The sequence below is a fragment of the Haemaphysalis longicornis genome, unplaced genomic scaffold, assembly GCF_048455015.1.
Source record: "Haemaphysalis longicornis isolate Haplotype H1 unplaced genomic scaffold, Haemaphysalis longicornis Haplotype H1 scaffold_1, whole genome shotgun sequence".
Classification (NCBI taxonomy): Eukaryota; Metazoa; Arthropoda; class Arachnida; order Ixodida; family Ixodidae; genus Haemaphysalis; species Haemaphysalis longicornis.
Genome location: NW_027526203.1, coordinates 344,044,868 through 344,059,040, shown reverse-complemented (window position 1 = coordinate 344,059,040; position 14,173 = coordinate 344,044,868).

Here is a 14,173-nt window from a genome sequence, read left to right as displayed (position 1 = left end):
GCCTCTGCAATTACTTGAAGGGCTATTTCATACAGTATGCAGTCATTTAAACGCGCCACAAAGCGATTAAACTAAGTACAACCAACTTTCACTCTGGCTTGTAATTGAAAACACATGGAAGGCGGCGAGGGTCGTCTGCTTTTGTACTACCAGAGTCCTGTAAAGCATTGAAGGACTCTGGTACTACCCAGAGGCGTCGTCCGCTAGGGGCGCTGCATGTCGCCAAAACTCCAGCGCAGGAGGCCTATATCCCCAACGGTTTCATCTCCATGGGCAATAACGCCAAAGTACCAAGAATACATTTTGTTGGGAGTGGGCCATCTCACCGCAGCCACCACTGTTGAGACTGGCCATCCGAGTGCAGTCACCGGTGTAGCGACGTTGCCTTGCTCCGTCCGCTATCGACGCGGTGAAGAGCTGAGCGATGAAGTTCTCGAGCCGACGAAGAATTAAAGCAACATTTATATACAGTATGCACAAGGGTAACAAAAGCGTTACATGGCTCGCACAAAGTCGACAGGCCGTCTCCACCCGGTGCCTCGGAAAGTGACGTGCTCGCTGTGCTTCCGGTCTGGTTTTATACCCCTGGGTGTCCGTTGCAGCCGCGAGCGGTTTGAATTCATCCAATCAGGACTCTGGCTAGCCGAAGTTTAAATCCGCCGAATGGAGGTGAAGCGGTTGTGTTAGCCGCGACGACTGGGAAAGGGAAGGCGACACAGCGCGCCGTCTCCAGGCATGTAGCAGCGTGTCTGCCGCGGGCCGTTTGTCCGAGACATGATTCGGCCCAGCCGTTGAGAAGGGAAAAGGAGAGGTGACTCTGCGGCGCCTTCAAGTTGGAGCAAGTCTGCCGCGGGCAGTTTGGGGCGGCTTCTCGGGCTCAAGCACTTAGACAATGCTTGCTTCACCCCTCCCCAGGTTTCCCATTAGTGGAGATGGGCCGGGATTTTAAATGCAGAGCATTTCAGTAACTCACGATGTCACCCGCGTTGGCGTCCGTAGCACGGGGCGGCCTCTCTCGCATCCACTGTGGTCCCACGTAATTCGCGCCAGCAGCGCCAAATCCTCCCCTAGTAGTACGTGGCCTCTGAGAAACGTTGCATTAATCGCCATGGCAACGAGTGGCGAGGGGGGAAAGGGCGTTTGCTGACGTCGCGGACGCTGCTGACGTCATTTATTCCACGGGAGCCAGGCTAGAGTGAACTAGAATATTCTAGTTCACTGTAGCCAGGCCGTGCCGCCACGCGCCGGCCCCTGAAACCGACGGTCGTCCAACTTTCGCGTCTGCCGCCGGTCGCTGCCTCATGGGCCGCTCGGCAATGGCACCAGGCGCGACAGTTGGACGAGCGGCGCCGATGACTCGAAATGGCCGCCGCCCGTCGTTTGTTATGTGTGCAGTAACGTGTTTAATAATTGAACGAAGAAAACATGTAGGTAATAGTACGTTTTCTGGTGTCGAATTGTTGTCTTTGTGGCGATAATAATTGGAGTGTTACACAAACATTATTTTTGCTATGCATTTATTCAAAATTCATATGAGGACGTCTTTGATTCGAAGTCATGAAAACACATGTACTACACCCATATATTGCACATACATTTTATGTACACAGTATTGGACTAAGCAAAAATATGACATATGCAAATTTAGGCATACAATATTGTACAATAGGGAAAAAACGTGCTACATACACATTTACAATAACACGGTTAGGCGGGCTAGTTGGTATTCTGAATTCATGGCTGTAACTTTTGCGCAACTTTACACGGTGACAAATACAGGTCTTCGTGTGACTTTTTTATCTGTCTCCGTATAAAGTTGCGCAAAAGTTACAGCCATGAATACACATTTAGGTACACAATACTTGATTACGAAAGAATAACTTCGAAAGTTCTAGTCCCTACACATATTTTTTTTTCGGGCACACCTCGGCGGGAGAAGAAAAGAACTTGAAAGTTCCACTCAATGTATACTTATTTCTTTGGCTCACCCCGAGACAGGAATGTTCTTTAGACATTAAAAAAATTCGTTTCAGTTCAGAGACACAATAATTGGGAATCTATATGTTAAAAGAAAGCACGCACACGTATGTTTCAAGTCCTGCCTTTCGGGCGAGTTAACGCAAACTCTGAAAGAAAGCCTTGACCCGCCCATTAACCTGCATACACTTCCGAGAAATCATGTTCACACCAACAAAATGCAGCCATAAAAAACTGTTGCAACACAATGACCGCACTGTAGACACTCTTTGCTGGATTATATCTACGTACAAAAACAATGCCCAACCATGTGCACGTCGTAGAACACAGAACACAATTCGAACGCACCCGTCCTTTCTTTTAATGGCGCGTGAATTAACAGTCTGCTTACCGGGGGTGGGAGGGAAGGCGGGGGGGAGAAGACACCCAGAAAAAAAAGAAGCTTTCCTGTATTTTAAGCCGCAGATAACGGCCAGGTTGTTACAAGCTACCCTCTAACTCGTGTCTGGGCAGCGCCTCTTATCTCATCCTGTCCGATACGGCATGACCATTCTAACTTCAGAACTATGGAACACCAAACCCATTCGCGATAAGATGACAAGGCGCGGGCGCGTAGTTTAGATTGAACAGCAAAGCCGGCAATGCTACTTGGTTTTATTTATTTTTTAATGAGCGAAACGCTTGCAATGGCGGCTGCAGACAACGCATGTATTTCGGTTTGGCCTTCCACTGCTTCATGTGAAAATCGACTTGCATTGAACACCGCGGAGTTACGTCAGATTTTTCGGAGCTCTGAAGCAACGCTTGGCAGTAGTTTCGCCGCAAATATACGCTTTGGAGCAAGACGGGGGAGGAAAAAATGCTTAGGGCGCAGCACCTCCACGCCATCAATCGATGTGGTAGTATGTACACCATGAAAGGCAAGAAGCGCGTACAGTTGAGCTTGCCTTCTTTGTGAGCAGGTGCGTCGTGCTGACATTGGATGGATTGAGGAGAGTCACCGGAGGAAACGTCCAATGAAGTCGCAAACCGTCCTCGACTTGGGGCCCAAACCTAGACTCATACCTGCTGCACGAAACAACAAAAAATAACTTGATAAGTATACTGAATCGACGTTCCAGCAGTTACTAAGGCAATCATCAAAAAACGGCAATGCCACCACAAATTCATTTTGCGAGCAAGTATGTGCGTGTCAAAGACGCGTTTACTTCTACTAAAACTTTGCGTACCTGCACAGCTGGGATATATTTGCACATTAGTTTCCACTCCAAGACGAGTGACATGTCTCATTAACTTCACGTTACATGCGCGAATTATTTTGAAAACAGAAGAGTGCAATCAGTCGGCTTTTAAGGAATTCACTATAACTTGTACAAAGCTAATTTGCTTACCTGTCGTCTTTGGAGAAGGCGAGAAACTTGGTCGAACTGTACCGCCCTGTGTTGCTGCACCACAGAGCTGCGCAGGAGTGGTAACACTCCTTTCTCCGCTGCCCCATATTTAGAATACATTCGAATGTATTTTATAATGCAGCGAAACGTTCCGCCCGTGGAAGCGTTTAGGCAACCCGTGCAACCCTTCGCACGCCGGCTCGCTCACGCGCGTACCGAACTGGCCCGCCGTGCGCGCCGAGAGAAAGAAAAAATAATACTGGCGCCGGTGAGCTGTTGCGCATGCGTGAGGAGGCGCGGAAGCGTTGACGGTGTGGAAAGAAAGAAACACTGAGGGAAAGAGAAGGGCCACGCCGCAGCACCGTGCCGCTAGGATCGCCACAATTTCGGAAACCGAAACTAGCCAAAGTCGCCGACCAGTGTCCGTAGTCCGCGTCCGCATCGCTCCCCCTACACTATATAAATACTTGCCGGCGCCAGGTTTCGATCCTACGACTCTGCGGGCGGAACGCAAGGTGCACGGTACTCTACCAACTGAGCCACAAAACCGACACAGAACGGAAGGTTACGAACGTGCCTTATATCCTTGACTCATTCAAACGTCGGCCAGAGGTGCGCCCTCTCCCCCGCGTCCTCCTCGCCTTCTCTCCGCTCGCAACGCCCTCTCTCGCCGCGTTCGGATCGGGCGCACAACAGGTGGGGTCGTGCGCAACACCCTCTCTCGCCGCGTTAGGTTCGCGCGCAAGAACAGGTGGGGCGCTCGCATCGCGCTCTCTCGCCGCGGTCGGTTCGCGCTTAAAACATATGCCGTTCGCGCGCGCTGCGGTCGCTAACATCTGTGGCGTGATCGTGACGTCAGCATCACGCGTTCGCGTGGTGGCGATTTCGGCGCTATAACACTCTCTCGCGAGGGGCATTGGATTGGATTCGATTGGATTGGCTTGGATTTGGATTGGATTAAAGTGGATTGTGTTGCGTCATAGCCGCGCCACGTTTCGTCATAGCCGCGGCAGGGGGTTCACGGCACGTTTCACCATCGACTTCATCGACAATGTCTACGCTGGAAGACAACAATTACAACAACAACCAATACGTAATCCATACGACTTGCAGGCGCGCCCCCCCCGCAGAAATGCTCTGCATTTGATCGTGCCCCTCGCGAGGGGGATGTTTCTTTTTTTACTGTGAAGCGGTATATGTCTCAAACCCTCCCCTTTTAAAGCAAAGCTTTTTACCTCTACCCCCCAAGGGTTCTTTCGCGACCGTTGGTGTCACCAGAAAACTCCAGCGAACAAATAAAAGAATCTACTGGCACCGCCGGGAATCGAACCTGGAACTAATAGACTAACAAAGCGAGAGCCCGTTGTATTACCGATTTAGCTACGAGCCCACGCGAAGACTGGGAAGAAAGGTGGTGTACTCACCAAGCACATCTACGGGTTTACCCCCTGCGTTCTCGCTGAATGCCACGTGAAAGCGTTACGCGACCACTCACGCCCGTCTAGTGGCCCTGTGCGCACCTTTCTCATGGGATAAGAGTTAAAAAAATTCAAGGAAGCTCACACCAATGCATGGCATCTCCCTTCTAGTACGCCAATGTGCTAAAGCCTGTGGCCTTCAGTGTTCACGTAAACACTTACAGCTCCTTGTCGTCCGCCCTCACGCCAAACCAAGGAATACATTCAAATACTCCTTGATGGCCAGGCCATCACTCCAAGCCCCAGCATCAAGATCCTGGGCCTACATCTCGAGGATAACACCAAGAGTGACGTCTCCTTGCAGCGCCTCAAAAACAGCATTAATCAAATCATACAAATGATCAGGCGAGTTTCCACCAAGAAGCAAGGCCTAAAGGAATCCGGTACCTTTCGATTAACTAAAGCTTTTGTCCTCTCGAGAGTTACTTACGTCAACCCCCTGTCTTCTTCTCGACAAGGAAGACATAGAGATGCTTTATATAATGATTAGAAAGGCCGTCGACCAGGCCATTCGTCTTCTCATGAGTGCGTCCACACAGAGGCTGCTAGCACGGGGCTACACAACACGGTGGAAGAGCTGATAGAAGGCCATCTTCCCAACGAGAAGGTCCGGCCATTGGTCTTCTCATGAGTGCGTCCACACAGAGGCTGCTAGCACGGGGCTACACAACACGGTGGAAGAGCTGAGAGAAGGCCATCTTTCCAACCAGAAGGTCCGACTCAGAACTGCGATGGGTAACCGCATGCTTCACCAGATTGGCTGGGCAGCCCAGAATGTCACTCCGCCTGACGTACTCCCACACTCTTGGCGACTAAAACTAAAGATGCTCCCTTTGCTTAGAAATATGAACCCCTCACATCACGAGGGTCACCGAAAAGCACTGGCTCAAGCGCTAACCACCACCCTCGGTGGGGATCATGCAGTTATCTACACAGACGCCTCCAAACATCGAGGGCCGCAATACGCCATCACCGTGGCTACCTCCAGAACCAACCTCCTTGCGTGTACCTCGCTTAGGACCCAAGAAATGGCGGCAGCAGAAGAGGCAGCCATCACCTTGGCTCTCGCTCAACCAGGGGTTCGGAGGGTAGTCATCGATTCCCAGCAAGCCTACTGGAATTACCAGTAGGGTTTGGTGTCCTGACCTGCCCTGCGCGTGTGAAAAAACCACTCCCCAAACGGTTCCATTCAGCTCATCTGGACACCCGCTCACGCTTCAATGGAGGGCAACAAATACGCCCACCCAACAAGCTTGCGCTTTTACCTCCCGTGCTATGGAGCTGCACGAGGACAGTCACCAGCTTGTCACGTTCAGGGAGATAACCCAGCATTATCGCCTTCTGAGTCAGACCGTACCTTCGCCTTACCCTGCCCTTTCCAGAGAACAACAAACTACCCTACGCCTCATACAGTCGGGGCTCCTTCCCACAGCCTACGCGTCTTCACTTCATGTATCCGAATAGCTACGACGCTGAATGTAAATTTTGCTCACAAGTAGGAACACTCCGCCCCGTAATCGGGGTGTGCGACTTTAGCCCTGAGCACCCTCTTCTCCTTCCGTCAACTACCCAACAATAGCAATGGGAGATGCTGCTGTCCAGGCCCTATCTACCTACCCAGCTTCAGCGGGTGTACAGAACACAGGCCGCGCGGACTGAATATGGGCCCCACAGAAGAAGGAATCACTCCCCATGGCTGCACTCTGGGCCGTTCAGAAATCTGAACAGAAGTATTTCTTCCTCCTCCTCCTTCTCTGCCGCAAATCTCGTCGCGTCCGTCCGCGGCGCAGAGACGGAGAAGACAGATCGTCTAACACCGCGTTGGAGCTTACTTTAATTTTATAAAAAAAGTTTCCACTCTTGTGCTACACCAATACAACTCAACCAAACACCGTTCAGGCTTCATGCATTGATTTAAACTTAACAAGAATATCTCTTTGAAGTAATAAATGGTGTGGTTAAGTGCATTTCACTTCTCTCTGGTTTTGCTATTTGTAGAGCGATGGGAGGGAATTTAAGTTACGTCGCATGGGTAATTGTTATGGGTGCCGTTTACAGCTTTGCTTTCCAACCACATTCACGGGGTGGATTGGCGCGATTTTTTTTTCTTTCATTCCGTTGAAGCCGATTTACTCGGCCAACGCCGCCTGTATAAACAGTGCCTAACGCGTGAGCGAAAAATGGCCAAAAGCCACTCTCCTGTTGCTCTCTCCTACCCTTCCCCGCTCCGTAGCCTTCCAGCGTGCTTTCGTGTCCGCCAGCCAGCGCCGCTTCTCGGAAACTATGAAAAATAGTGGAAAGTTTGTTTAGCGTTCCCGAGGCGGCGCTCCTACGCCTTCTTGTTTTTCACCATGCCTGTCTGTCTTGGTCTGTCACTGATAAAACTTCCTTTGTCACGAAGCAAAATTGCGCTGCCGCAGGCTGATGCCGGCTTTGCGGGCTTATCTACTCGGATCACAGGCCGTGAAATTTTCTGAGTGGGCCATCCCACCTCTACCCCCTCCGCATTTAGGTATTATTTTGACCCTGCTGTTCGCACTCCGCATCGGTACGCACTTCTAAAATTGAGGACTGTGCTGTAGAAGCACCCGGACAGCGTGGCGGGATCCCAGCTGCTTATTTTTTTGTTTCCTATAATTTTCTGAAGTTTACAAGCACGTGATATTATTGGAAAGTAATCGTAGAAGTGAGCGCCTGAACAAAAAAAGAAACATCCCCCTCGCGAGGGGCACGATCAAATGCAGAGCATTTCTGCGGGGGGGCGCGCCTGCAAGTCGTATGGATTACGTATTGGTTGTTGTTGTAATTGTTGTCTTCCAGCGTAGACATTGTCGATGAAGTCGATGGTGAAACGTGCCGTGAACCCCCTGCCGCGGCTATGACGCAACGTGGAGCGGCTATGACGCAACGTGGCGCGGCTATGACGCAACACAATCCACTTTAATCCAATCCAATCCAAATCCAAGCCAATTCAAGCCAATCCAATCGAATCCAATCCAATGCCCCTCGCGAGAGAGTGTTATAGCGCCGAAATCGCCACCACGCGAACGCGTGATGCTGACGTCACGATCACGCCACAGATGTTAGCGACCGCAGCGCGCGCGAACGACATATGTTTTAAGCGCGAACCGACCGCGGCGAGAGAGCGCGATGCGAGCGCCCCACCTGTTCTTGCGCGCGAACCTAACGCGGCGAGAGAGGGTGTTGCGCACGTCCCCACCTGTTGTGCGCCCGAACCGAACGCGGCGAGAGAGGGCGTTGCGAGCGGAGAGAAGGCGAGGAGGACGCGGGAAAGAGGGCGCACCTCTGGCCGACGGTTGAATGAGTCAAGGATATAAGGCACGTTCGTAACCTTCCGTTCTGTGTCGGCTTTGTGGCTCAGTTGGTAGAGTACCGTGCACCTTGCGTTCCGCCCGCAGAGTCGTAGGATCGAAACCTGGCGCCGGCAAGTATTTATATAGTGTAGGGGGAGCGATGCGGACGCGGACTACGGACGCCAACGCGGGTGACATCGTGAGTTACTGAAATTCTCTGCATTTAAAAAAGTGCACGCAATTTTTTCTTCTCTAAATACTCCAGAAAGAAAAATATCAGTAAAATAATGGCTGCCCCATCCGAAAATATCGTTTTTCTGTTAGCTATATGTCTACCCGACAATCAGTATGTTCTTAGACTATCTCAGTCCGCCTCCGTCTTTATCTTTGGAAAAATGCAGCAAGTATGAAGCGAGCGACACGTTGAACGAGATCCCCAGTGCGCCACAGAACTAGCGCCTAGTCGCGGCTAAGATGTAAGCGAAACGGCCCTTGAAGCCCAACAGGCAAGCGGACAGACACACGTCGTAGAAGTGGGTGCAGCGTTCGCGACTCGCGAGCATTGAAAAGCGCGCGACGCGTCAGGCAATGTTAATACAGGCGGCGTTGACTCGGCACCGCCTCTATGATCCTCCTCGCCACTGCCGACCCCTTTTCACGACTGCTATACCCCTCGCCACCACCAACGCCTGTTACATAAGTTGCTCATACGGCTGATAGCGGTGGTAGCGCCGTTACCAGATGGTAGCGGACAACCAACACAAGCGCGAATGGGCGTCAAAACGATGTAGCTGCTGTTGCCGAACGTTTTGCCGCCAACGTTGCTGCATGAAATTCCACCTCATGTCGCAGTTTCGAGTAACGCCTGGATGTAGGACGACTTGTCCGCTTGGAACGCCGACGTGAGCCTATAATTGTTCTTCAATTCAAAGTCTTGCTAAGCGACATTTTCAGAGGTATATTTCGCGACTAAAGACACGCAAATCAGCGGTTGCCGGTTTATACGTGCATGACTTGGGGGTGGAAGGAGGGGGAGTGCACCCGCAGCTAGGCCTCATGACTGTACCGATGACACGCCCTTCGTGCGGGCGGGTGATTTAAACGTGGAAGTCTCACGGCTGAATGCCACCTGTTGGCTGCCCTCCGTAGTCGAGTGTTCTGGGTTTGACTCAGTGTGTTACAGTGTCAGTAAGATGCCTATGACGCGGCAAGAAAACGGACATGTTTGACCAATAGAATAAAGCTCGAGTCATTCCTGTGGTTCTAACTGACTACGGGGCGGACGCATGTCATTTGCTCGGAGGAAGAAGAGCGGGAATATAAGGAGCGTCGCACCGCACAGAAGCGCGAAGCTGCTGCCGCCGCCGTTGCCACCGCAAGTTCCAGCTCGCCCAGTAGCTGCCAATCCCCAAATAATGAACAGGAACTTGTTCGATTGGATCGCCAACGGGAGCCAATATTTGGTCCTTTGCTTGAAGGGCTTTCAGAGCACCGCTTTCACCAGTGTTTTTCACTTCAAGCATGCGCACATCACGGGTTACCGGTGGATGTGCGCACGGGTGGGGAGTGGAAAGGGGGGGGAAGGGGCATGAACGCTCAGCTTTAGGTGTTCACTGTTCGCTAGGCGTTAGGTATTCACTGATGAAATGAGCGATGTGCTTGCGGGAGGTTTAAACTGGGACGTCAAACGACCCATCGCGGCCTGTCCGCCGTCCTTCTGGGTCGAGCGCAGTAGTTTTGTGTGTTACACAGACAGTAAGATGCCTACGACGCGGGATAGAAACAGACAGCCCTATGTTTGTGCGTTAGAGTAAAGCTCGAGTCCTTCAAAGTTTCATCCAGGTAATTGGCTAGGAAGTATGCTCGATAGCAAATTACAGAAAAACATGTATTTTTTTTTTTTTTGGGGGGGGGGGGGTCACTCCTTGGACCGCGTCTAGCTTCGCAGGTCTTCCTTCTTAACCCGCCGTGGTGGCTCAGTGGCTAAGCGGCCGCGGCGGCCGCTTTTCTGATAGAGGCAAAAAGCAAGAACTCCCGTGTGTACGAGATTTCGGCGCCCGGTAAAGATCCCCAGGCGCTCAAAATTAAGCCGGAGGCCTCCACTACGGCCCGCCTCATCACCTGCGTTGCGTCGGCGCGTTAACCCTACAATCAATCGTCTTCCTTCGTCACAGAGTGGGAGGGCACTAAATTTTTCAAGAATGCGAAGGGAAAAGCCTAGTTGGACCTTTTGTTGATCTGCTGTTGAACTTTGCGGCCGGGGCCCTTACTGTTTGCCCGCTGCTGGCCACCCCGACGAGAGAAAGGGAACGAAGAGCGAGAAGGGAAGGAGGTGTGTTGATGCTGTGATTAACTAAGCCTGAATGAAGGAACGTGCCCATCACTAAACGTGCCCCCCCTCACCAGCCACTTGGCATAGGCTGGCGTATATACTCACTCGTTCTTTCCAGATATAAATGCTTCGCCAAAGTTTGCGCCCAATACACTAGGCTTATATCTCTTTCACGTGCCTGACCGCCACGTGCGTGGCACAAGCCTGATTCTAGGCGCTTGTGTTACGTTTGAAAAGTTGGAAGTTTTGCGATTTGGCTACTAATGGATGAGCATTTTTTGCACCGGTCCACCGTTCCTCCAACCACACTTTTCTTTTTCCCGGTGAGCGGAAAACCTGGGGCGAGTGAGTACAGCAAAAATTCGGAAGACATCATAACAATTTCTGATAGTATAGCATACCACCATACTAATAACACATACGGTATAGGCTGAAGAAAAATTCGGCTGAGGGTTTATGAAAAATAGAATGCCTAGAATGCGTTCTTCCGTTATGATATATACAGCTGCGCTTTGATATATCGCCTGTTGGCTCCTTACCTCCGGTGGCATTGCCACAGAAAGTTACCCGAGCAACGTCATTCGACTACATTGGGCAAGAAAAAAGCAATGCATTGTACGTTTCCATATCTTTTTAAGGAATAGTGAGCTCTATGCTGTATGCCTCATTAGCCTGATGGATGCGCTCGGCTCTTAGGCGAGAATGGCTGTGTTTTGCCTGGGTTTTTAGGAGCGAATCCCCTTAGGGACTCGGGCTCTCGTGGTATCACGTCGTTGCCGTAGTAACCATCGTCTCATGTATTCGCGGTAATAAAACACCGGGACACTCGTTTACGCCTCGCTCTTGAACGTAAAGAGTACTAAAAAAACACCGAGACACTCGCTTACGTCTCGCGCTAGAGAGCTTCGTGCTTCAAAGACCCGAGACTTTTACAGCAAAGCTGTATACCTCTACCGCCCAGTGGTTTTATCTCCGTGGCCAAAAACTCGGATGCGCTAAGAATGCACTTGTACACGGCATGCTTCGCTCTTCCTCACGTTTCATGTTAGTGGAGATAACCCGGAGCTTTTGTTTAGCACACGAAATTTTCCGGCCAACTAGAGGCAAACAGCTTCGCTGTAAAAGCCCATTTGGGTTCCTGCGGGACTTGAAACCGAGTCGCCAGAGCATGAACCGAGGGGCGTTACCACTGCGCTAAATCAGCACCCTGCTTGAGGGGAAACATTAATTAGCCTGGTGCGTATTAATTAGCCTGGTGCGTACACCGTGGTGAATCTGACGGCCCGCGACAAAGAAAGTGCACGCGGAGGGGAGCTCTGACTGTGGGCAGCTGCCAGCAGAATTGCGGCCACACTGCCTTTCGGAGTAGTTCTTGTAAAAGGAAGAAGAAACAAAAGCGAGGGAAGAGACGCAAGTGCGATATAGCAGTAAAGAAGACTTTCGTAACCGCCAAGCTTTCGCCTTGAAAGCACGCAAGCAGTCTGAAGTTTCCAAGAAATTTCTGAAACGTGACGGGTGTTGCGTAACTGCTGGCGCGCGTTGTGCCGCGTGCTCGGCGCTTGCTCCACAGAGCAGGGAATCACGTGGCGCGCTGGAGTTCGAGACTAAGTGAATCGGGAAGCTTAGCGGAGCTGGGTGCAACGAATGCGCACCTGTGCGTTCGTTAATGGGGACATTAGATAATGTCGATAATGGCGTTAATGCCGACATTAGATAATGGCGAGCCTTAGCTGCACATACCACCGTTCTGTATTATTTGGCTTGATACGCGGTGTGCACGCGTGGGCATTGTAGTCACGGCGGTTTTTAGGGACGATGGTCTTTAGGGCTACTTTAAGTCGAAAATTTTGGTCTGTCTGCATGCCTGCCTGCCCTTCTAATCAGTCATCTTGCTAAAAGTGAAAAGAATTCTTTAAAGAGAAGTTTATGCTGCTAAAGCCTTTCCTAACCACTCAATATGGAAACACACTTCATATTTGTGAACAATGTTGAGCAAAAAGAAAAAAAAATTTTTGGCATATTTGAGGCATAACGTCATGGCGCAACTGGTACTCGCAGAGTTCGTTTATTTGAAAATAAATGTGCACTTGATGTTTACGATACAAAAATTAAAATTGCGCGTTGAAAACAATACTTTGACCCAAAAAGGCAACAAAAGCTTGCCAAGCCTGGACCTCGAGACAGTGTTCTTGTTCGAGATTAACAAAACGTTCCAGTAGATGACGCGCAGGTGAACGGGCGAAAATTCAATTGACTTTTGCAGACCTCCTTTGTGGTTATTGTGGGACGATCCAAAGGGAACGGAAGAGTTGTGAGAGGTGGGCCGGGGAGCGAAGAGAGGCATTTACGAGTCAGAGGCGGCAGAAGAATATCGTCTTTCGACGACATTTGCAGCGAAGTGGGCAGATACGCGGTCAATTTATTTTCGGGGGGCGGCTGCGGAGCCGTTGCAGGGCGACCGCTTTGCCAACAAAGCAGGGGGTTGCCGGTTGGTACCGGATGGGCAGGTCCAAATCTGGCGAAGTGTCATGCTCCTTCCTGATGTGCGTCAGTTCCGGAACGGTGGCCGTATGAAGCTTCGATCGCGCATCCGTACGACCGAGCCTGTAGCTTTGGGGGTAATTTGCAGTGAATCAAGCTAAGGTACTAGCATTTTAACGGGTAAGCTTCCTTTGACGAGTACCCCAACGTCAACACTGGGCTTGTGTCTCCACAAAATGCCTGTAATGCCTTGTATCTCCATAAAAAGGAGTAATTGGTCAAGCTAAAATAATTAACACCATAAAATTATAAATGTTGAGCAGTGTAACAAAGAAAAAAAACATGCAACCAAAGGATACGACAACTTACCTATTTGGCAACTGATAACCAGAGCTGCTACTTTAAACATTGGCACTAAAATCCAGCTATGATCGCACGTTAAAAGAAGCAAACAGAAATATACAAAAACGGGAAATGAAGAACAAAATCTCAGTAGCCTACTGAGCGCTACTTAATAGCGTCCTCATGATACTAAGAAGAAAGAAAATATCTGTAAACAAAAACAACTGAGAATGATCTATCGAAACCACAAAATCCATATAGTTCAGCGCCCTCGCGTGATTCACTGAAAACTGCAAAACACAACGAAGAAGAGGCCATCCGGATGGTCGTGTTCCTTTATTACCACCAAAGAAACGTAACAATACTTGCTTTAGGGTGAGGTGGTTAATGATTCTATTAAAAAGCACTTGTCTTGTTAATGAAGCCTAGATTGGTCAAACTGGGAAACGGCGTCGGAAATTATATAGATTAGTAGGCAATTATAAGGCATGCTGTATTTTTCATTCCCTGTATTTCGTTTTTTTATGCGTTCGTCCGGCCGTCCGTGCGTGTGTGCGTGCGTGTGCGTGTGCGTTGTGCGTGTTCATTGTACGTGTATGTGTGTGCGCGTGTGCGTTTGCATGTGTGTGTTCGTGCGTGCGTGCGTATGTGCGTGTGCGTGTGTGTGTGAGTCTGTGTGCGTGCGTGCGTACGTGCGTGCGTGCGTGCGTGCGTGCGTGCGTGTGTGTGTGTGTGTGTGTGCGTGTGTGTGTGTGTGCGTGTGTGTGCGTGTGCGTGTGCGTGTGCGTGTGCGTGCGTGTGTGCGTACGTGTGTGTGTGCGTGTGCGTGTGCGCGCGTGCGTGCGTGCGTGCGTGTGT